General features: G+C 32.7%; 1 long non-coding RNA gene across 1 annotated transcript; it reads left to right on the forward strand.

Annotated features, from left to right (window-relative positions):
* Positions 1 to 30: 30 nt before the first annotated feature.
* On the forward strand, positions 31 to 20938 carry LOC126883926 (uncharacterized). Its single transcript, XR_007697760.1, has 3 exons — positions 31 to 96; positions 5618 to 5959; positions 20488 to 20938. It is a non-coding gene; the product is annotated as an uncharacterized LOC126883926 (long non-coding RNA).
* The last annotated feature ends 3141 nt before the right edge of the window (positions 20939 to 24079 follow it).

Below are 24079 nucleotides of genomic sequence, written 5' to 3' on the forward strand. Positions count from 1 at the left end.
GCGACTGTCGAAATTATTTGACACGGAGGGATTCTTTCGGTGGCAGTGAAAGGTGACGGATGTGATTCGCATCAGGAGGCAAATTTGAAACCTGTGGTGAGATCTACTAACCTTTCCTCTGTTAATAAACCTTTTCTTTTTTAATATTATTGGTATATTACATTTATATTCTTAAATTTCATTTGTATTTAACACGCTTAGATAAGAGTATAAAATATTTAAGGTAATTAATAATGACCGAGGATTCCGGGGGGAAAGTCCCTCCTGACCTTGAAGGTTTTGCTGGTTTTAATAGTCAAGATGTTGATATGAACTTAATGGATACGAATAAAAAAACCGAACAAAAAGATACAAATAATAAAACGGAGACTTTTTTAACTAATTTAAGTTATAATAATTCTGCTATAGGGCCATTTATTGTAATTATTGAAGGAATTGAAAAAGGGCATGCTGTAGGTCGCTATAATCATCTAAAAATTGCTAAAGATATTTTTCAATTAAAACTTAAAGATGTTTTAGAGGTTAAAGAAAAAGGTAAAAACAAATTAGGAATAATATTTCAATCTGCATCAGCAGCAAATAACTTTGTTAAAAATAATAAACTAAATGACAAATACAAAATATATATACCAAGAAACTCGGTAACTTGTAAAGCAATAGCTAGGAATATAAACCCAATATTTACAGAAGAAAACATCAAAAATATGGGCGAAAGCCCTTTTAAGATATTAGATGTAAAAAGATTTACCACGAAAAAAGCCAATGAAGACGGAACAATCGAGTACTCTCCAACGGGGACCATCTTAATAACATTTGAAGGGGTAATAATCCCTAGAAATATAAAATTATGTTACTTATCAATTCCGCTAATTCCCTACATACCACGAGTCACCCAATGTTTCAATTGCCTGGCTTTTGGACACACAAAAATGCAGTGTAAAAGCATAAAAAAATGTCACAACTGTGGCAACCCACATGAAACCGAAGAAAATGCACAACAGACATGTAGAATATCTTGTTACTTCTGCAAATCGACAGAACACCAGGCTACCAGCAGAAAATGTCCCGAGTATGAAAGGCAATGCAACATTAAAAAGACCATGGTATACGAAAATATAACACATTATGAGGCCAATTTTTTGCACCCTAAGTCATATGTACCTAATACATCCAATACAGCACAAACATTTAGATTCTTGCAAACAGAATTCCCCAGTCCACAAAACAAGGGGCAACAATCGGACAATCATATACAGATAAATCAAAGAAGATCTTATATCAATAGCAGTAATATTGTCAAGTCAAAAAGAACATACGCAAATGCATCAACGACAAACGCCTCTCCTCCAACAAAGAGAGTCAGTTTTGACAAAACAGCACATAACAGAGTATTATCATACCCCAATGGAAGACAGGAAAGGGCAGAACACAGGCCACAATTTCAAAATTTTCAATCTAGTCCATATAGAAACATAGATAGAGAAGAAGATCCTGCTGGGTCAGGTACACAGTCAATAGAGTCAAATAATCTGAACAGAGTTGAAGAATATTATAAAAAATTTTTAATTACACCAATAGAACATAAATGTCAAATTAGGGATCTAATTAATACATACTTTGAGTTGTCCAAATCTTCGGAAGATTCGGATAGGCCAGAAAAGTAATCAAAATAACAAGTTATATAATCAGATCAACAAAAAATGCAGTTCTCATCTGCAAGTAACTAACACATTAGTATAAAAATGGATAACACAAACCTTAACATTATTCAATGGAACATACGTAGTGTAAACTCTAATTTTAGTAATTTAATATCACTAATCAGAGATGAGGAACCAGATGTCATTTTACTCAATGAAACCTTTCTAAAACCGGTACATAAATTTAACATTAAAACCTATAATATAGTCAGAAATGATATGAATGAAGGTACTAGTATAGCAACACTAATTAAAAAAAATCTAAAGTACGAAATTTTAAAATGTGGAAATAACCTAGAAACCAACAAATTTAGAATAATAATAATTAAAATTCAAAATTATAATATAGTAAATATATACTCTCATCCCACCAATAAAATAACAAAAAACAAACTATCTAACCTAATTAAGGTGCTACAAGGACCGATCATCATTTTGGGAGATTTCAATGCCCATCATGTTGCTTGGGGATGTGAAATATCTGACACAAATGGTAACAATATAGAAGAATTTGTTGATGAATACAATTTTTTTATACATAACGATGGGACTCCAACAAGACTCACCAGACCAGGACAAAGGAGAAGTGCAGTAGACCTGACGATGACCTCCAGTAATCAAGCCCACAAATGTGATTGGACAGTAATAAACGACCTGGGCTTCAGTGACCACTACCCCACAAAACTAGTTATACAAAATTCCATAAACATTAATCCGGAAAACATCAATCGGGGAATGAAAAATTATAAAAGAGCCAACTGGGAAGAGTACCAGGACATATTAAACCGAACAGCAAATATAGAACAGCTGGAATATAGAGAGTTAATTCAAACAATGGAGAGAGCAGCCAATATGACTATTCCAATGAAAAATCGAACAAAGAGAAGAATAGGATGCATCTGGTGGGATCAGGAATGCTCACAAAAAATAAGAGACAGAAAAGAAGCAATTTTAAGGCTCAAGACACAATTCACAGTTGAAAACTATGTCCACGCCAAAAAAATGATAGCAGCAACAAAAAAGTTTCTAAGGGAGAAAAAAAGAGACAGTTTTAGAAAGTTCTGTGCAACGCTAAATAGAAACTCTGATATGAGCTACGTATGGAGTACAGTTAAAAAATTCTATAATTCACAACAGGGGTATAAAAAAAAACTACCCAACACACAAATCAGTGAAAGTATCTTAACAAATCTATCAGTATGCAACATAGATCCAGAATTTACGATAGTGGCAAACAACAGGATCCAGAATCCTTTCTCCATGAGTGAACTGAAACAAGGTATAAACAATAAAAAGGACACAGCAACGGGCATTGATGCAATCACTTATTCAATGATCAAATATTTACCAGAGGCAGCCTTAAAAAGCTTACTTCATATGTACAATAAGGCACTAGAGGGAAAAGAGATTCCTGAGAGCTGGAAAACACAAATAATACTCCCGTTTCTCAAACCTACCAGAAATCCGCAACTCGTAGATAGTTATAGAGCCATAGCCCTCTCATCATGTGTAGGCAAAATAATGGAACACTTTATTAAAAACAGACTGGAATGGATATTGGAAAATAACCATACATTCAACAGCTTCCAATCAGGGTTTAGAAAAGGTATGGGAATTCAGACTAATATTGCTTTTCTTACATCTTATATTCAGGCAGCATTTTCAGAGAATAAAAGTGTGTTGGGAATTTTCCTAGATATAAAAGCCGCCTATGATCATGTAAACATTTATATACTTTATAAAAAAATGTTAGATTTAAATCTCCCAATAGAACTAACTAACCTTACATTCAAGCTTCTTCATAACAGGAAAATATATGTCAAAAATGAGGAAGAAAATCTCATAGGTCCGACCTTTACAACACAAGGTTTAGCACAAGGATCACCACTCAGTCCGTTACTATTTAACATCTATATACATTCGATTTATGAAATAATACCAGAGGAATGCATTTTATTGTCATATGCAGATGATCTAGTACTGCTAAACAAACATCAAAACCCAATCCAAGCAGTAATAGGATCAAATTTAATTCTTGCAGACATAAGTGAATGGCTAGCGAAACACAGCTTCTCTATTTCAGTAAACAAGAGTGAAGTAGTATGGTTTGCAAAAACTAGTAATAGCTACATATATCCAGAAATCGTTATGGATCAGCAGATCATCCCTCGTAAAAAAGAAATTAAATATTTAGGAGTCACCCTCACAGAAAACCTTAACTGGAACCCCCACATAGAAAACATAAGAAGTAAGGCTATTAAAGGTATTAACGTAATGAGGGCAATAGGGAAAGTTTGGTGGGGTGGGGACCCTGCCACTTTACTACTGGTATATTATGGTCTGGTGAGATCCCATTTGGACTTCGGCAGCATATTCATAAAACCATCAAACAAAAACACCTTGCGTAAGCTAGATACAGTACAATTTCAAGCCCTAAGGGTTATCCTCGGATGCATGAAGTCAACTCCTACAACAGCATTGCTGGCAGAAACTGCAGAGATGGCACTAGAATTTCGAAGAAAATGGTTGGCAACGAAATTTATGACAAAAATGTACAGCATTCAAGATAATCCGATATTAAAGGTAATCAAAGATATTAAACAAGCGTGTACTTATAAGATAGGATATTGGAAACAAAGAGAGAGACCATACCTAGTGGAGGCACTTGACCAACTAGAACCATACAAAAGTATAATTCACACAGCAAATGTGATACCCTGCTTCTCGTTCAACATGGACATACAATACACACGACTTCCCACAGTGCAATTAAAAATCAGCAAGTCAGATCATCATCAAAATATGATATTCAAAGCAGCAACAGAGAAATTAAGTGAAAACTACCTATTTATCTATACTGATGCATCAAAAAGTGGGAATGCTAAGGAAGCAGAGACAGGCTACGGTGTATACATTCCCAATATCAACTATTCATACTCATCTAGATTACCATCAGCATTGAATATATGCACAGCAGAAATAGTGGCTATTGGCAAGGGGGTAAAGGAATGTCTGAATCGAGGTATTACTGATTGTATTGTCTTTACTGACTCCAGAAGTGCTATACAGAAACTAACAAAAGTTGGCATAAATGCAAATAATGATCATACCACATTAGAAACGAAACAGCTATTAGTAGAGGCAAACTCAGATAACAAAAAATATAAATTGTGCTGGATCCCCGGTCACTCAGGAATAGAGGGAAACGAATATGCTGATAAGTTGGCAAATATTGGGAGAGTACTTAATGTCCCACAAAGTATGAAAATAAACTACACAGATGTTTGGCCAATATTGAAAAGTAAAATAAGGAGGGAACATGACATATGCTGGAAATCACAGACACAGACTAAAGGGAGATGGTATTCTGGAATTCAACCCTCATTTCCAGATAAACCCTGGTTTAAAAAATTTCCCTATATAGACCGAAGACACCTGACTAATATAATAAGGATGAGGACAGGGCACTGTTGCACAGGATCACATCTATATCGACTAAAAATAAAAGATCATCCATTCTGTGAATGTGGAAGAGAGGAGAATATAGACCATATTCTTTTGCAATGTCCCATAAGAAAAGGTACACAGTTTGATCTTAGAGATGAACTAAAAAAACTAGGGGTCCCAGTTAGTTTTAATATACAAGATATTCTTTGCAATCTAACTTTTGATCAACTAAAATTAATTGTTACTCATTTAAATATTAACAAGGTCAATTTGTGAAATACAAACTCAATTGTCCCATATTTCTTTATCCTATCCTTTCCTGGGTTCTAGTCTAACCGAGGTAACATTTCGGGTTGTGAAAGCTCTGCCGTTACCCCGGAGCGAGAAGAGTTTTATCCCTATGTTGTTCTATTTGTCTAAACTAACATCTCTCATCACAGGGTATATTTCTATACGTATAAATTTGTTAGATATTATGAACGTCTAAAGAAATGATTTTAATATTTAAGAATAAAGAAACAGGAAATAAAATACTAAAATCCGTTAGCCGAAACATAACCTATCATATTAAGTAATTGTCAAAAAAAAGCGTAGAATCTTCTTGTTTGTCTTTAGAGTGCTGCAGTATTGCTAAGAGCAAGACAACTGCAACACGAAAGAAATGTGCTGGCAGATGCACTTGTATGCAAGCCAAAAAAAAGAAGTGGAAGTGGAAGTTATTTGACACGGAGATGAATGAATGGCCAAAAGCGAGGTTAGGTTTAGTTTAGATGTGTTTTGTTTATTTCTTGCAAGGAAAACTAAATCAAAAGGTATTATAATATAGCTGGGTTTAATTGAAATTTGCTTGTTTTGAGGAATTAGATAGAATAGTATTAAATTAGAAATATAATAATTGAGAATGTCCACAACATGAATCATCAACTCAATGAAAGATGTGAGGTAATAATCTGGAAAAATTAGTAAAAAACAAGGAAAATTAATTACCAGCTATTTTATTGCTGGACATGCTGAAATCAAATCTTAAGATTTCCTATATTAGTAATATAGCTGTGCAAAGTCCACAGAAAGTGTGCTATTTTGTTTATAAACAAATTAGCACTCCGAAATCTTTTTTTTTATTATTGCTCTATAACTCCGAAAATTTTAACTTTAAACCAAAACACTCACATAAAAATTGACAGTAATTTAATTCTGCACATTGATAATTTATTCCAATTTCCTTCGACGGAAATTTTCTTCGGAAAATTCGGGTTTTCCAAACAAAATCTTTAATTTTCAACTAAAATTTGAGGGAAGTAATTATTTATCAATAATTAAATAATTTGGTGACAGTGACATAAATCTTTTTTGTTATGAGTGTCTTGAAGATATGAAAATTTGTATGTACAAAGAGGACCGGAATTAAAAGGTATCTAATGGTTCAAAGATTAAAATCCTGTTGTTTATAACTCTGTCGCAAATTCCGGTCAAATTTGACCGGTTATACCTGGAATCACTCCTCGCAATTCAATTTGTTTTTCTTCGAAAAGGACACAGAAGCCGTGCTCTTTTCAACAGCGTTAACTTAATTTAATTTAATCTAATATTTTCTGAGGGGTTCTATTTGTTTATAAGCCAAAAAATTGTTTCTTTATAACATTCCTGAGACCGCTCAAATGGTCCAATTTCGCCAATTTTAATTATTGCTAAACTATTGGTTAGATTGTCGCCGGTCTCCTGATATACAGAGAGGGGCTAAATTATGGAATAAATTCATTTTCTCTAAAATGGACGATTTTAGAGAAAAATCCCGAAACAGGTCGATTTTTATTTTTAAATTAAATTTCTTGGCATATATTTCACACTAGTGACGTCATCCATCCGAGCGTGATGACGTAATTATTTTTTTAAATAGGAATATAGGTTCGTGTTGTAGCTCATTTACAAAGGCGTTCAATGCTCTATTCAGTATTATAAACATTAATATCATTATTTATACAGGGAGGCCAAAAAAATTTTGAATTAAATTAATTGACGCAAGAAGAAGAATGCATGTAATTTATTTAACTCAAAATACATTCTATTGCTGTCAGAAAATAGAAAAAAATGTTTATTTTGCAAATAAACATTGCTTTTAGCTTAAATTAAAAGTTCAAACTGCCAATAGGTAGGAGGGAGGCTGTTTGTGATTTAATTTAAGCGAAAAGAAATGTTTATTTGTGAAATAAACCTTTTTTTCTATTTTCTGACAGCAGTACAATGTATTTTGAGTTAAATAAATTACATACATTCTTCTTTTTGCGCCAATTAATTTAATTCAAAATTTTTTTTGGCAACCCTGTATAAATACCTAATGATATTAATGTTTATATTACTGAATAGAGAATTAAACGCCCTTTCAAATGACCTACCACACGACCCCTATTCCCATTAACAAAATTATCGATTACGTCATCACGCTCAGATGGATGACGTCACTAGTATGAAATATATGCCAAAACATTGTAATTTAAAAATAAAAATCGACCTCTTTCGGGATTTTGCTCCAAAATCGTCCGTTTTAAAGAAATGAATTTATTCCATAATTTAGCCCCTCTGTATAATCTACTATAATAAATCTTTCATGTCTTCAATTATTTAATTATTGATAAATAATTAGGTACTTCCCTAAAATTTTAATTGAAAATGGCAGATTTTTTGGGAAAACTCGGATTTTCTGAGTAAAATTTTTGTTGAAGGAAATCGGAAAAAAAATAACTTTGTGCAGAACTAAATTACGGTGAATTTTTATTTGAGTGTTTTTGGCTCAAAGGAAAAATTATAGGAGTTACAGACCACTAATTGAAAAAAAAAAGAAGATTTAGGAGTGCTAATTTGTTTATAAATAAAATAACACACTTTCTGCGGACTTGTCATACCCCATATTACTAATATATGCAATCTTAAGATTCGATTTTAGCAATAAAATAGCTGGTAAATAATTTTTCCCAAAAATGGTATTTTTTCGATAATTTTCCCAGACTATCAACAAAATCCAAGAAACCGAAGCGCCAACCCAAATTCTGAGCAGTCTCAACATGATAAGGTTAATATCCCCAAATACTCTCCGGCTGTCATGGCGGGGTCGAAATGAAATTGCGACTGTCGAAATGAATTAGAATCAGGCCCCCGGTTGTACAATCGAAGTTCAACTCCGGCTCAGCGCCATTACCGAGTTCAGGGCAAGAAGTGCGTTGTACATACAAAGTTTAATTCTTGAACTCGGTTTAAGCCCGGGTTCAGCTGAGCGGTCGATGTTCGACGGTTCAACGCTGGTTCAAGGATTTTTAACCTCACATTTTTGTCATTGTCAACGGAAATCATAATATTTACACCTTAAAAATGAACTTCATTGAAAATTTAACTAATAATGAAGGATTTCTGGAAATGATAAATATTGTAGAAGGAAGGAGAACACAGAAACAGTGTAAGGCTAGAGAAAATCATTTTGAAAAATGGAATGATAATGAATTTTTGCAAAGATTTTGGAATGCTGGAAATGCTTGGCAAAGAAAGTGCTGTTCAGTTCACTATCTGCATGAAACTAATGCTCATAGAATAAAAAATCGAACAGATAGGTAAGAACGAAAACAAGTGGCAAATTTGTTATTGACATTTCAAGAACCATAGGCTGTATCTTCTAAGAACATGGTTTTTATTGCCTTAAATTAAGGTTTTGTGCAGTGAAGTGGACCCATATCACTGGTTTTAAGCAACAGGCTTCTTTTTGCAACTTATGGATGATTTTGAAGCAAATGTAGAAAATGATTTTGTTAATTTATTAAATTAAATGTAGGTACCTACATAATTTATTAATAAATCTAAAATTAATTATATTTGTACCATGCTTATTTAGGTACATATCACTTTATTTAATAATGATTACAAACTAATTTACATTCTAAAATTATTTAAATACCCTACCTACTTCCCTAGAATAAGGCAAATATTAACATTTTTGAGTGAATTTGAAATCATAGCTGTAAACAGTTAAAAATATTTATGAGAAGGGAATGTGAAGATTAAATTAGTATCTTCGTTGGTGATAGTGGTTACGGAGTCAAGAAAAACCTAATAACACCCTTACGCAATCCTTCATCACAAGCTGAAATTTTATTTAATGAGGCAAAATGAGAATGCAGAATGCATAGACACAATTGAATGGGTCTACCGAATAATAATTGTTAAGTGCCATGTGATTTGTTTTTACGAAATCGAACAAAAACTAGTATAATGATAAATTTATACATTTAAGGGTTAGTTATTAATACAGTTTGTAACTAACTGTACTGTAAACTGTATTACTAATCCTTTTTTTAATGGCATTGACTGTATGTCAATCAGCCAGTCAAAACATGACTAATTAAGAAGAATATACATTTAAAGACCGTAAACTTTATAAAATATCAATAACGAAGAAAAGTTAGTTCAGTTGAGATGTAATTTAAGTACTGAAATTAAACAGATGGTACTAAGCTGAAGTAATTAATTACTAATCCTTAAAATGTATAAATTTACCATTATTATAATTTTAACAGTTTTTGTTAGATTTCTTAAAAACGAATCACATGGCACTTGTTATTCGGCAGACACATTGAATTATAATTGGAACATCAATGTTACACAATATTACAATGCTTTTTAATAACCTTTTGCCCATACTACATGAAGAAGAGGAAGTAGCAATGGCTTTAGCCAAAAATTTAGAAAATCTAACTGTCTAGAGAATCATGAGAAGTACAATTTATCAAACATAGGAAGAGGTTGAAAATCTTGTGCATGAATACTTTGTTAATTTAAAATTTAGATAATTAAACTAATACTTATAACAACTATTAGATAGGTATTTATAAAAATATCTTACTATCTGCTACAATCAATGGCTTTGATAAACTTCTCTAAAATTTTGGGGGCTGGACATGTATTTCATTTTATTTTGTACAATTTTGCTGTATTGTTTGGCCACAGATACCAATATTTCTTCTTGAGAGGTGAAATTGGAAGGTATTTTTGCGTCCATTGTAGAAAAAAATACTAACAAACAATTTTTTACAAAAAGAAAATAAACACATTGCAATAATATCCTAATACTTATAATACCTATTCAAATGATCTGTTCACAAATTTAACGTAGGAAATTGATTAAACTAATAAACTAAACGATAAAAAATACCGATTAAACTAATAACAGTAATAAAATAATTATATTGACAAAAACCAAATAGGTAATAATAAATAAATGGCGGGAAAATTTATGTCGAAAATTGATGGGAATTGCTTTGAATACGCATGCCTTACATTGCCAACCTTACCAAAATTTGTATAAACCTCGGCTTAACTGAACTCGGCATTGAACAACCCGAATGAAGTTAAACCGACGCTCAAAATTGAACCCGGTTCAACTAAGCGATGGCTTAAGCCACCAATGTACAATCGGGCCTTATTAATTATCGGTTCCGCCATAGCCACCTTTACTTTACAAGCCATGAAGAGAAAAAGGCAACGTCGCAATTGATGACGTCCGTAGTCTGACTTTCGGACTACCGCTTTCGAAACTACGATTTTAAAGTACAAATTCTGGTAAAATTTATAGTATTTTTTGAGTCGAACAAGAAAATATTATTAATTGGAAGTTTGTACAAAATAATATTAAAAGTAATTCCTTGTAAGTAACGTTTATTATACAAAAAAAAACCAATAACAAGAATATAAACGGGATTCATTTTTTTCGAATCCTAAGAAAACTAATAAGTATTTTCCAAAAATTTAAACGCATAGTGAAAGATTACGTTAGGACCAAGGACCCAAAGTCCCTGAAAACTTCTATGTTTATTTTAATAAGTTACAGGGGTGAAAAACTAAGAAAATTTAGTGTGATTTTTAGTTTCAAATATGTCATTAAAAAAAACTTTTTATTCATTCTAAGGGATTTTTGGCCCTCGGTAATAAAGTAATCTTTTATTCTACGTTTAAATTTTTCAAAAATACTTATTAGTTTTCTCAGAATTCGAAAAAAATGATTACCTTTAAAATACAGGCGTCAAAATTTTTCATTTTGTTCCTTTCCCCTTAAAGTTTGTCGCACTTATTTAGAAACACCCTGAATTGATAGAGAACAAATCTAGTTGTTAAACATAAGCGAATTAATAAAAAAACAGAATATTAAGAAAACCGGAGTCTATAGTTGGGTTTTAATCATAGAGGTATACATTAACATAGAGGGAGCCTACCTTCCGCGCTTCCTGACGACAAGATCTCATGGACTGGTTTGCTGCATCTCTTTCTAACACATTGTATCGAAAATCTATGATGACATTCAGTGTGAATATAGGCACGGAAGAGGAGGACAACTGTAGCAGCTTTACTATGCGTAAGAGTGAAACAGCACTAATCCAAATAAAAAAGATGGTGTCGTCACTTCGCTCTGAATGACACTCTCTCTATGCTAATATATAACTCTATGGTTTTAATTTCAGTATTTTTTAAATGCCGGTACACCATAAAAATTTAACTATTTAGCAACAATATTATTACAGCGGTATTTTTAAAGAATTAGGCTATAACATATTATAAAAATCACTTAAATCTGCCAACAGGTTTAGGAAATATGAGACATTAAAAATGACAAAATTTTTAAGTGGACGGATATCTATATATGCACGCAAGTTTATATAAAAATATATTATATTGAACTAAAATCATCTTAATAACATACCTTTTAATGTTATTTATAATTTGGAGCACGAAATATTGTAAAATATTTGTAAATAAAGTGAAAATTATTTAAAAACAAATGAGAACTGTCAGAATTAATCGGTCTACCAATAGATGTTGCCAAATTTCAACTTCATGGCTTGTTAAGTAAAGGTGGCTATGGTTCCGCATTCAAACTTTACTTTGGTTTTGGCCACGGTTATTAAGTCGACTTTACATTACATGATTTATCATGTGATTTGTCACATGATTTGGTCATGGAGTGAAATTTACATGTTTACACTGTGTGATTTGTCATATGATTTTGCATTGTTAATACGGTTCGTTTTGTCATAAGCATTGTCATGCGGCTCGTCATGGGAAAAATCATATGACAAATCACATGATAAATCATGTAGTGTAAAGTCGACTTTAGACTTTATTACGGTTGTCTTGTCCGACGGTGGTGGGGAGACTTATATTTTTGACTTTACGTCACAAGAGTTTACATTCCCATATTTTTAAATGATTTTCGATCATTGAATGTGTGTTATTGTGTATATATGTGTATTATTTGTGATATTATGAAATAATAAGACAAATAGTACACATTTTTATCTTATACCGGGTGGTGAATCGTAAAAAGGGCCATAGGAAACTCAATGTAAAATTCTAAATTGTTGAATTCCTGTTTCCCTAATTATTTTACATCAAAAGTCATGAGAGAATACTTGTAGAGAATTAAAATCTGTATTAAAATTGTTCTACGATTTAAATGCATTCCAAAATTTTGAAAAATATGATACATTTGCCACAATAGGTATGCGTGTAAAAGTAAGGCCACACGTTACTATTTAACTGACAGTGCTCACACCATTGACTGAATAAAAAATCTTTATTATTAATCCTTTCTCCGCAACAGGGCTTTTCATCGATTGTCATTTGTTTCGAGCTTCTGTCATGTGTCACATAATATTAATATATCTACGTCATACGTCTTCGGTTTGTATCATTGGTAATACCAATAACGTACGACGTAGATATATTAATATTAAGTGTCACATGACAGAAGCTCGAAACAAATGACTGTGAATGAAAAGCCCTACTGAGGGTATCTTATCAACTGTATTGTTTTTAAACAATAGATGATAAAATAAAAATATTGACAGTTCAAAAATGTGAACATTATTGCATTGTGTATGGCCTAAGTTTGGGCTGAAAACTAAAATGTATTACATTTTTACAAAATTTTGGAATATGTTTAATTACGTAGACCAATTTTAACAGTTATTTCCAATACAGATTTCAATCCTCTACAAATAGTTTCTAATGTCTTTTGATGTAAAATAATTAGGGAAGCTGGAATTCAACAGTTTATAATTTTACATTGAGTTAATGCAAAATTTTGACCCATGTCAAAATTCTCAATGTGTTTTAATTGTATTCATTTTTTTCAAATCCTGAGAAAACTAATAAATATTGTTGAAAAATTTAAACTCAGAATGAAAGACTACATTATTACCGAGGGTTGAAAGACCCTGAAAACTTCTATAATGTTTATTTTAATAAGTTACAGGGCTGAAAATAAAAGAAAAGTGTGATATTTAATTTCAAATATTTCATTCAATAGAATCTGCTTGTTTATTCTAAGGGGCTTTCCGCCCTCGGTAATAATGTAATCTTGCATCCTCCGTTTAAATTTTTCTAAAATACTTGGTTTTCTCAGGATTCGAAAAAAATCATATTACGATTCAAATGACAGTAAACTCTAGTGACGTAATCTCACCCTTAATGTTCATTGGTTAGTCGATTTAGGCAACCGTAGTAATGTCTAAGAACCGTGGGTTTTGGCCACCTTTACTTTACAAGCCATGAAGAGAAAAAGGCAACGTCGCAATTGATGACGTCCGTAGTCTGACTTTCGGACTACCGCTTTCGAAACTACGATTTTAAAGTACAAATTCTGGTAAAATTTATAGTATTTTTTGAGTCGAACAAGAAAATATTATTAATTGGCAGTTTGTACAAAATAATATTAAAAGTAATTCCTTGTAAGTAACGTTTATTATACAAAAAAAACCAATAACAAGAATATAAACGGGATTCATTTTTTTCGAATCCTAAGAAAACTAATAAGTATTTTCCAAAAATTTAAACGCAGAGTGAAAGATTACGTTAGGACCAAGGACCCAAAGTCCCTGAAAACTTCTATGTTTATTTTAATAAGTTACAGGGGTGAAAACCTAAGAAAATTTAGTGTGATTTTAGTTTCAAATATGTCATTAAAAAAACTTTTTATTCATTCTAAGGGACTTTTGGCCCTCGGTAATAAAGTAATCTTTTATTCTGCGTTTAAATTTTTCAAAAATACTTATTAGTTTTCTCAGAATTCGAAAAAAATGATTACCTTTAAAATACAGGCGTCATTTTCATTTTGTCCCTTTCCCCTTAAAGTTTGTCGCACTTATTTAGAAACACCCTGAATTGATAAAGAACAAATCTAGTTGTTAAACATAAGCAAATTAATAAAAAAAACAGAATGTTAAGAAAACCGGAGTCTACTAGTTGGGTTTTAATTTCAGTATTTTTTAAATGCCCGGTACACCATAAAAATTTAACTGTTTACCAACAATATTATTACAGAGGTATTGTTAAAGAATTAGGCTATAACATATTATAAAAATCACTTAAATCTGCCAACAGGTTTAGGAAATATCAGACATTAAAAATGACAAAACTTTTAAGTGGACGGATTTCTATATGCACGCAAGTTTATATAAAAATATATTATATTGAACTAAAATCATCTTAATAACATACCTTTTAATGTTCTTTATAATTTGGAGTACGAAATATTGTAAAATATTCCAGTTTCTCTGTAAATACAGTGAAAATTATTTAAAAACAAATGAGAACTGTCAGAATTAATCGGTCTACCAATAGATGTTGCCAAGTTTCAACTTCATGGCTTGTTAAGTAAAGGTGGCTATGGTTTTGGTATTATTTGCATATGCAATTTAAAAAAAATCAAGCGATAACTAAAGAATATTAGGACATCTATAGGTTTGTTCCAACATGAACTTTTGGACGGTCCAGAAACCGTCACGAAACTACTTGTACCGTTTGTTGTGCGCATGTTCGTAATTGTATCGCCCAGTTATCGTCCCATGACGGTAATCATAGGTCTGTTCGTACAGGAATCAGAAACTATCACTGACTATCAGCAACTGCACGACGCATGCGTGTTTCAATATTAGCGTTCGCACAACAACAGGAAACTGTCAGTGATTTAAAATCATCTGTTCGCAGAGCGAACATTTTGAAGTTGTGGATTAGTTGGTGACAGTCAGAAGAATTTGCAGATTGTCTGCTTATTTTGAATCAGAGACTTGCGCAGTTTGAATTCGTTGAATCAAACATACGTCAAGATCAAATCCAAATCCAAATCCCTAACCATAAATATTTTCAAGTGAAGTTGAAGGTTATAATCTGTATTTTTTGTTTTGTTTAGTTTGTATTTTTGAACATAAATAAATAAATAGTACAACATGGACGTAAGTAAATACCTATTTAAAATAATGTATAATTTGTATATTTTTATTATTCTTTCTATATTGCAATAACAAAATACGTTCCTCATTTTCGGTCTTTTTTCTCAACAATTTACTTGTGGACTATTCAAACCAGATTTAAAACTAACATAAGATATTAAATTTGTAATCCGTTCGCAGAGCATCAAAATTTGCAACTAGTTTCTTACAGTTTCCAATCACACCTGCGCAGTGCGGAATTGCCAACCGGTTGGAAATTTGTCTGTACGAACAGACCTCATATATTTGTCATTTTTGTTGGTGACAGCTTGTGTGCTTTTAGTCGATCAAAGGCTCAAAAACTTTAAAGAATTAAATCCTAGTGCGCAAGTCAGTCCAACCAGCACATTATGCATTTGCCCGATTACTGAAATGATCATCACGAAACCGTCACCGAAAGATCACAATTCTTGTTGGAACAGTGGGAAGGACGATCCGATGACGATCATATTTTTGTTGGAACGGATTTTGTTTACTGCGCAGAAGCGTTACCGTTTCGTGACGGTTCTCGGTCGTGTTGGAACAAACCTATTGAAGGTCCTAGTCCTATTAATACAATACAAATTCAGTTATTTGTTTCGTTCGAGATTAAATTGGCGGGGAACCGCAGAGTGGGCGACGCCTGGTGGCGAATTTGAAAAGCATCAACTCAAGGAAAACATTGGGTGCGTTCGGACGACCATAGGTTTGTTCCAACACGACCGAGAACCGTCACGAAACGGTAACGCTCCTGCGCAGTAAAGAAAATCCGTTCCAACAAAAATATGATCGTCATCGGATCGTCCTTCCCACTGTTCCAACAAGAATTGTGATCTTTCGGTGACGATTTCGTGATGATCATTTCAGTAATCGGGCAAACGCATAATGTGCTGGTTGGACTGACTTGAGCACTAGGATTTAATTCTTTAAATTTTTTGAGCCTTTGATCGACTAAAAGCACACAAGCTGTCACCAACAAAAATGACAAATATATGATTACCGTCATGGGACGATAACTGGGCGATACAATTACGAACATGCGCACAACAAACGGTACAAGTAGTTTCGTGACGGTTTCTGGGCCGTCCAAAAGTTCATGTTGGAACAAACCTCATAGCGGCTGACTGTCAGCAGAAATGACTTTGCCATTGATTTGTGTACATATTTGCGGTCAGTTTATGTTAGGTTTGTTCCAACATGAACTTTTGGACGGCCCAGAAACCGTCACGAAACTACTTGTACCGTTTGTTGTGCGCATGTTCGTAATTGTATCGCCCAGTTATCGTCCCATGACGGTAATCATATATTTGTCATTTTTGTTGATGACAGCTTGTGTGCTTTTAGTCGATCAAAGGCTCAAAAAATTTAAAGAATTAAATCCTAGTGCTCAAGTCAGTCCAACCAGCACATTATGCATTTGCCCGATTACTGAAATGATCATCACGAAACCGTCACCCAAAGATCACAATTCTTGTTGGAACAGTGGGAAGGACGATCCGATGACGATCATATTTTGGTTGGAACGGATTTTCTTTACTGCGCAGGAGCGTTACCGTTTCGTGACGGTTCTCGGTCGTGTTGGAACAAACCTGTTGTAAATAACAATAATTTCGACTTAAAAAACTATTGCAGTGTTCCTTAAAGGCTGTATGACACTATACATTTTCTTGTATCATTTCTAATATCGTTTCTGATATGTCAAAAAAATGCATAGTGTCATACACAGATACAAGAAACGATATCAGAAACGATACAAGAATTTGAGTCAGACACAGATTCTTGTACAAGAACTGCGCCAATTTCTGCGCAAAGAGCAAAAACGTAAAACCTGCTGGTAAAACATCTAAAATGTCATAATTACTTACTCATAATGGCGGCTGAAATGAATATGGGATCATGTATTGATGAATTTATTTGTGTTTTTGTAGGTATTATTTATAAATCTTATATTGATACTTAATATACCGTTTGGTATGGACTATTGTTCTAAATAACCATATATTTAGCTCCTAGTAAAGTTCAAACTATAAATTTAGGTTTCATGGTGCATAATTTTTACAAAATACAATAGCTCCTAATTTGGATCAAACTGAAGATAATTCTAATGCAAATATTTTAGCACAAATATCAAAACAAAATAAAAACACAAATAATCAACCTCAAACAGTCAACGTAAAATTCTAACATTAAAATGTTAATTCAAAGTTTATAAATTTTATATAATCCTTAAAATCAGCTGTAGATGTAGATGCAGTACTACCATAACGTGACACGGGGTGACAAACAAAATATCGACCAATCACGTGCCGAATTTCATACAATTTTCGATACAAGAACTTGCATAGTGTCATACAGGGAACAAATGTACGTACACGAAATGATACAAGAAAATGTATACAAGAAACGATATTAGAAATGATACAAGAAAATGCATAGTGTCATACAACCTTAAGGCCGCGTCCCACCATCAAATAATTTGATCAAACTGGTTTGAGCAAACTGAAAGTGACAGTTAGGGCCGGTTGTTCGAACGCTAATCAACAATGACTGCGTTCACCAGATGCAAACACGTTCACAAATGTTTGCGCTTTGAATCTAAACTTGTTGACAGCGAGCTGAACGGTTGGTTGTTTAGGTTAAAATTTGACATTTTGCTTGCTTGGTTTGAACGTAACCTAAAATAAATTTTCTCAATAAATACGTTTTTGAATTTACTTTTTTTTATTAAAGGAAAAAAGAAAATTTATTTAATAGATAATAACGTAGCAGAATGTCTTCAGTAGCCTTTATTTTATATATAAAACCCTTATCAATATATTCTACAATATATACAATTTAAATTCCCGCCATATTTTTTCAGTATTCAACACGTTTGCAAAGTTCAACTTAAATATATTAGGTTTGTTCCAACACGACCGAGAACCGTCACGAAACGGTAATGCTCCTGCGCAGTGAACAAAATCCGTTCCAACAAAAATATGATCGTCATCGGATCGTCCTTCCCACTGTTCCAACAAGAATTGTGATCTTTCGGTGACGGTTTCGTGATGATCATTTCAGTAATCGGGCAAATGCATAATGTGCTGGTTGGACTGACTTGCGCACTAGGACTTAATTCTTTAAAGTTTTTGAGCCTTTGATCGACTAAAAGCACACAAGCTGTCACCAATAAAAATGACAAATGTATAATTACCGTCATGGGACGATAACTAGGCGATACAATTACGAACATGCGCACAACAAACGGTACAAGTAGTTTCGTGACGGTTTCTGGACCGTCCAAAAGTTCATGTTGGAACAAACCTATTATGTTTGCAAAAATGGTGACCGCTTTCCAAACATGTTTGACGTTAGCAAGTCGTTCAGAACCATAAAGCGCAAACTGATTGCCAACGTTTGCATCTGGTGAACGCGCCCATTGATCATTATCAAATATTTAATTACTGTCACCAAAACTGTCAATGTCAACTTTTATTGGGTTGCTGAAAACATAATTAATTAAAATATTATGAGATTACTTAATCAATTAACATAACAATTATTAACATAATTGATTAAGTAATTTCATATTATGTTTTCAGCAACCCAAACAAAGTTGACATTGACAGTTGGTGACAGTAACGACTTTTATTGGGTGGCTGAAAACATAATTGATTAAAATTATGAGATTAGTTAATCAATTAACATAACAATTATTAACATAATTGATTAAGTAATTTCATATTATGTTTTCAGCAACCCAAACAAAGTTGACATTGACAGTTGGTGACAGTAATTAAATATTTGATAATGATCATTGTTGATTAGCTTTCGAACAACCGGCCCTTAGTGACGTCACATCCTGAGTGTTCATTGTGGATAATAATGAAAAATTTTAATTTTAAATAAAGTACAAACAAGTTGGACAACTCAATACAAAAAATTTGATAAAGCTAGACAGTGAGAGCACAGATTTTTAGAATTTCAAAAAAACTGCAATTTTGACGTCACTTTGACGTACTTCCGGAGTTTGCTCAAACTGTTTGATCAAATTATTTGATGGTGAGACGCGGCCTTTAGTAATTCTAATATTCCTAATATTCTCTACGTAATGACCCAAATTAACCAATGCCAAATCACACATTTTGTTAATTTAACGTTTGTATTAAACGTAGTATTTTTAATGTTTAAGCGACTGCAAAATAAAATAAATAAATAAAATGTAGTATATATTCTGTATATAGAATGTACATTGTTATGCAAAATATCCCGACCACCCCGTAATTTCTAGAACACAATTATTATAAAATAAATTCACCTACTTAGTTTCCAGTTTTATTTAATTAAAAATTGTTATCTGTTGGTGTAAAATAAACTGTAGTGCACCTATTAATTAAACTAAAAACCCAATTAGAAATCCTAAGATAGATTAATAATTTTTAGAACGCTGTGTGATTATCGGGGGGCCAGATATTTTTATGAAAAAAAGATAAAAACAAATCAGTAGTTAGCATCAAATTTTAATGAATGCATACAGATTAAACATAATTTTGAGTCGTCTTTAACTTATAAGATGTCTTAGTTGCAAAATTTACGGCCGGTTTCACAAAGTAAAGTTAACTTGTGGTTAAGAGATAACCAGAGGTTACCCCAAAATATGCGTTTTAGATTCAGGTCAACGGCGAAGTATGGTTAACTCACAGAATTTTTAACCAGTTGGAGTGGGTCAAGGTTCATAGATAGGGGTTAGGTTATCTCATAACTATGTGGGCGGAAGCGAGAGGGAGGGGAATGCCTACGTCACTCGTACGACAAAGTCAAGTTTGACAGTTGTTTGTGGTTATATTTCCGTATATTTTTGTGGAATTTTCTTGTAATATCGTTTATTTGTTTAATATTTGTTGAGTTTTTAAGCATATAAGGACAATATTACTATAATTACTTATTTGGGTCCTATACAAAGGCAGTAATGACTTGTGAAGTGTGTTTTCGTAACCGTGTAAAGTTAGTTTAAAAATTATAATATTACACATAATAATATGTAGTTTTGTATGTTATAATAATAAAACATTTTTTAGATGAGTGGTGGTAACATTTGTAGCATAGCTATATGTAAAAGCAACTCCAAAATTCCTGAACCAGATGGAAACAAAATAATGCTTTTGGACATTTCCCAAATACCTTAACATTATCAAACAATAATGGATAATAAAATGTTACAAGATAAATGGGCCTCTAAACATAAGAAAATAGGTAGCAAACATTTCCTCGTGTCTGAATATGTTAATATTATGTTATGTCTTTTTTATATTTTAACCTAATAATTTAAATAGGCTTAGATAATAAAATTATAAAATTGTAAAAATATCACACAAAATTGAAAAATGTATCCATTAAGATAGTATAACACTCTGTAAATTTAGATAATAAGTAGGCTTAGATATTAACTTAAAATTGTTATTGTAATACCATACAAAAAAACACAAATAGTCTGGCTAATTGGCTCTGTCAAAGCCATTAATAAAAAAAAAAAAAAAACCTAATAATAAATTATTTATATTATTTGTTCTTTTGTTGTTGCATACCACCAAAAATGATAAAAGTGCTGCACATTCCACGAAAAACATAATGAGTAAGTACCTACATATTAGTATTTTTGATTTTAAACTTTTTCTTCTATTTTTTTGGATTTTTGTGCTAATTAAATTGTTTTCTCCATTTAAAACACACATAATAAGTGTTAAATGAATTCTAGTTTTTTGTTAGCAGACTATTGATTTTTAAGGGAAAAATTGATATAATTACCAATATAAGAACCACTTAATATACCTATACCCAAGAAAATCTCAAAATATATTGCAAAACCTAAGTTTTTGAACCTTTTATTAGCATTGACTCTTATGGCAATTTTAAAATTGTCGTACGGATGACGTATTCCCGCCTTTAAAAAGCCAGCCTTTGATTGGTCTACAGTTATGAGACAACCTACGCCCTAATCTATTAACCTTGGGAGTGGGTTACCCGGTTACCCTATGGGTATTGGCTCCGTGCGTCTCCCCTCTACTTACAGTCACATGACACGCTGTCAGATTTTGTCAGGGCGTTTTAACATTGAGTCTAAAAACCGCGTCCCACCATCAAATAATTTGATCAAACTGGTTTGAGCCTTAGAATATAAAATAATCCAGGAAGGAGTACAATGCGAAATGACTCCGAGCTAGGAAGGAGGTTGCAAATGGCGATCAGCTGTCAGATTTGCTTTCTATCTCCAGTGACGTACCTTTGATAGAGGGAAGAAAATAAATTCTTAACGATTTTATTACATCTTTGATGTTAAAGAAACAGCTATAGATCAAGAGAAAATACGTATTAATATAATATTTTGTTGAAAAGTCAGTTAAATAACATTTTATTATACTAATAACTTCAGTTAATTGATTGCATATACAGGAGCTTTACCGGATGGTACGCCTATGCACACAGCTGATCCAATACACAAACACCTTCTACCTCGTTGACAAAAACTTATGAGTCATCCACAGACGTTCAAGATGGCCAGTTCCGCTAGAAATTTAAGGTGTTGTTGATATATGACAGACTCCTTCCTGTTCTTTTATATTCTAAGGTTTGAGCAAACTGAAAGTGACAGTTAGTGACGTCACATCCTGAGTGTTCATTGTGGATAACAATGAAAAATTTTAATTTTAAATAAAGTACAAACAAGTTAGACAACTCAATACAAAAAATTTGATCAAACTAGACTGATACTGAGAGCACAGATTTTTAGAATTTAAAAAAAACTGCAATTGTGACGTCACTTTGACGTACTTCCGGAGTTTGCTCAAACTGTTTGATCAAATTATTTGATGGTGAGACGCGGCCTATAGTGAGAGCACAGATTTCAAAAAAACTGCAATTGTGACGTCACTTTGACGTACTTCCTCAAGTACGTCAAGTTTGCTCAAACTGTTTGATCAAATTATTTGATGGTGAAGGCCGCGTCTCACCATCAAATAATTTGATCAAACAGTTTGAGCAAACTCCGGAAGTACGTCAAAGTGACGTCACAATTGCAGTTTTTTTGAAATTCTAAAAATCTGTGCTCTCACTATCAGTCTAGTTTGATCAAATTTTTTGTATTGAGTTGTCTAATTTGTTTGTACTTTATTTAAAATTAAAATTTTTCATTATTATCCACAATGAACACTCAGGATGTGACGTCACTAACTGTCACTTTCAGTTTGCTCAAACCAGTTTGATCAAATTATTTGATGGTGGGACGCGGTGAGACGCGGCCTTTATGGGATTATTTTGTTAAACTTGAATATTTTATTTTGTAGTGATAATAACCGAATACAATTGTTAGAATTCATTAGTTATTCAGTCGTGTGATGGATGACCGAAGTTAAGTTTAACGTTTGAGTTAAAGTTAAGATAACTCTCAGGAATAACGTGCTCATAACTGTATAGGTAAAATTTGGTGTGATGTATCGCTCCCAGTTATGAAATAGTTATATCATCAACGTTATATTAGAAAGAAGGTTTGAGGAACAAATTTTGAAGTAACAAAGAGAACCTTATGTACAAATAGTACAAGTTGGAGTGAGCGCGAGAGATTGTTCCGAACATACCCGTCGTCGGCTACTGCCGATGACCGAACAGCAAACAGCTGTTTGGGTTCCTTGGTGTTTCTAAGTTGCTTTCAAACGGTAGATAGAAACAGGGTTGCCAGATTTGTGTATTTTCCCAAAATTTTGGGTTAATTTGAAAGCGTCTATTGAAATTTTTCTAAGCAGAAATTGTAGTGGGATTTTTTGGGGGCGGAAAATTATGGATGATTTTAAGGGGTCATGGTAAATTAAATTTGCGAATGTACATAGAACTGTATATTATACTCCCATATAATCGAAGACGATAGGAACTATGAATTATTTCCATGGCCCTCGTTGATATTGTAGTATGAATTTTGCTTTACTGTTCTCTTCATTTGACTAATAATTTATTAAAATGCGGCAACAATTTAAATTTGGGGACTTTGGGGTATTTGAGCTTCAATTTCAGAGAATTTCAGTTTCTAAGTGGGGGATTTATAAAATATCATCTGGCAACTCTGGATAGAAAGCTCAGTAGGTACTTATAATAAAATTTCAACTTATATCGCTCGATTTGATTTTGTATAATTTTTAAAATTGTATTACCCTTCTATTCTTAATTATTAAATTACTAGCTTCTAAATTCACTTGATCTCTGTCTAAAAACAAGTCAAAAGATGAACCTAACCTTGCATAACTACAGAGTTATCTCATAACTTGAGGTTTAACGTCGCGTTATAAAGTGACCAGATAACTCAAGAACTGTCAATAAATAACGCAAATAGTTAAGTTAAGTATGATACATCACACCAATTCGATGGTTATAACATAACTACAGGATAACTTTACGTTAACGATAACTTCGGTCATCCATCACAGGGCTATCTCATAACTGCGACCGATACATCACACCAATTTTTACCTATATTATAGTTATGGGCACGTTATTCCTGAGAGTTATCTTAACTTTAACTCAAACGTTAAACTTAACTTCGGTCATCCATCACACAATTCATAAGGCCCGGTCTTTTCACCTCCGGATAAATAGTTAACGGGAAGTTTATCTGACAGATAAAAA

This window comes from Diabrotica virgifera, chromosome 4 (assembly GCF_917563875.1).
Source record: "Diabrotica virgifera virgifera chromosome 4, PGI_DIABVI_V3a".
In the NCBI taxonomy this organism is placed as follows: Eukaryota; Metazoa; Arthropoda; class Insecta; order Coleoptera; family Chrysomelidae; genus Diabrotica; species Diabrotica virgifera.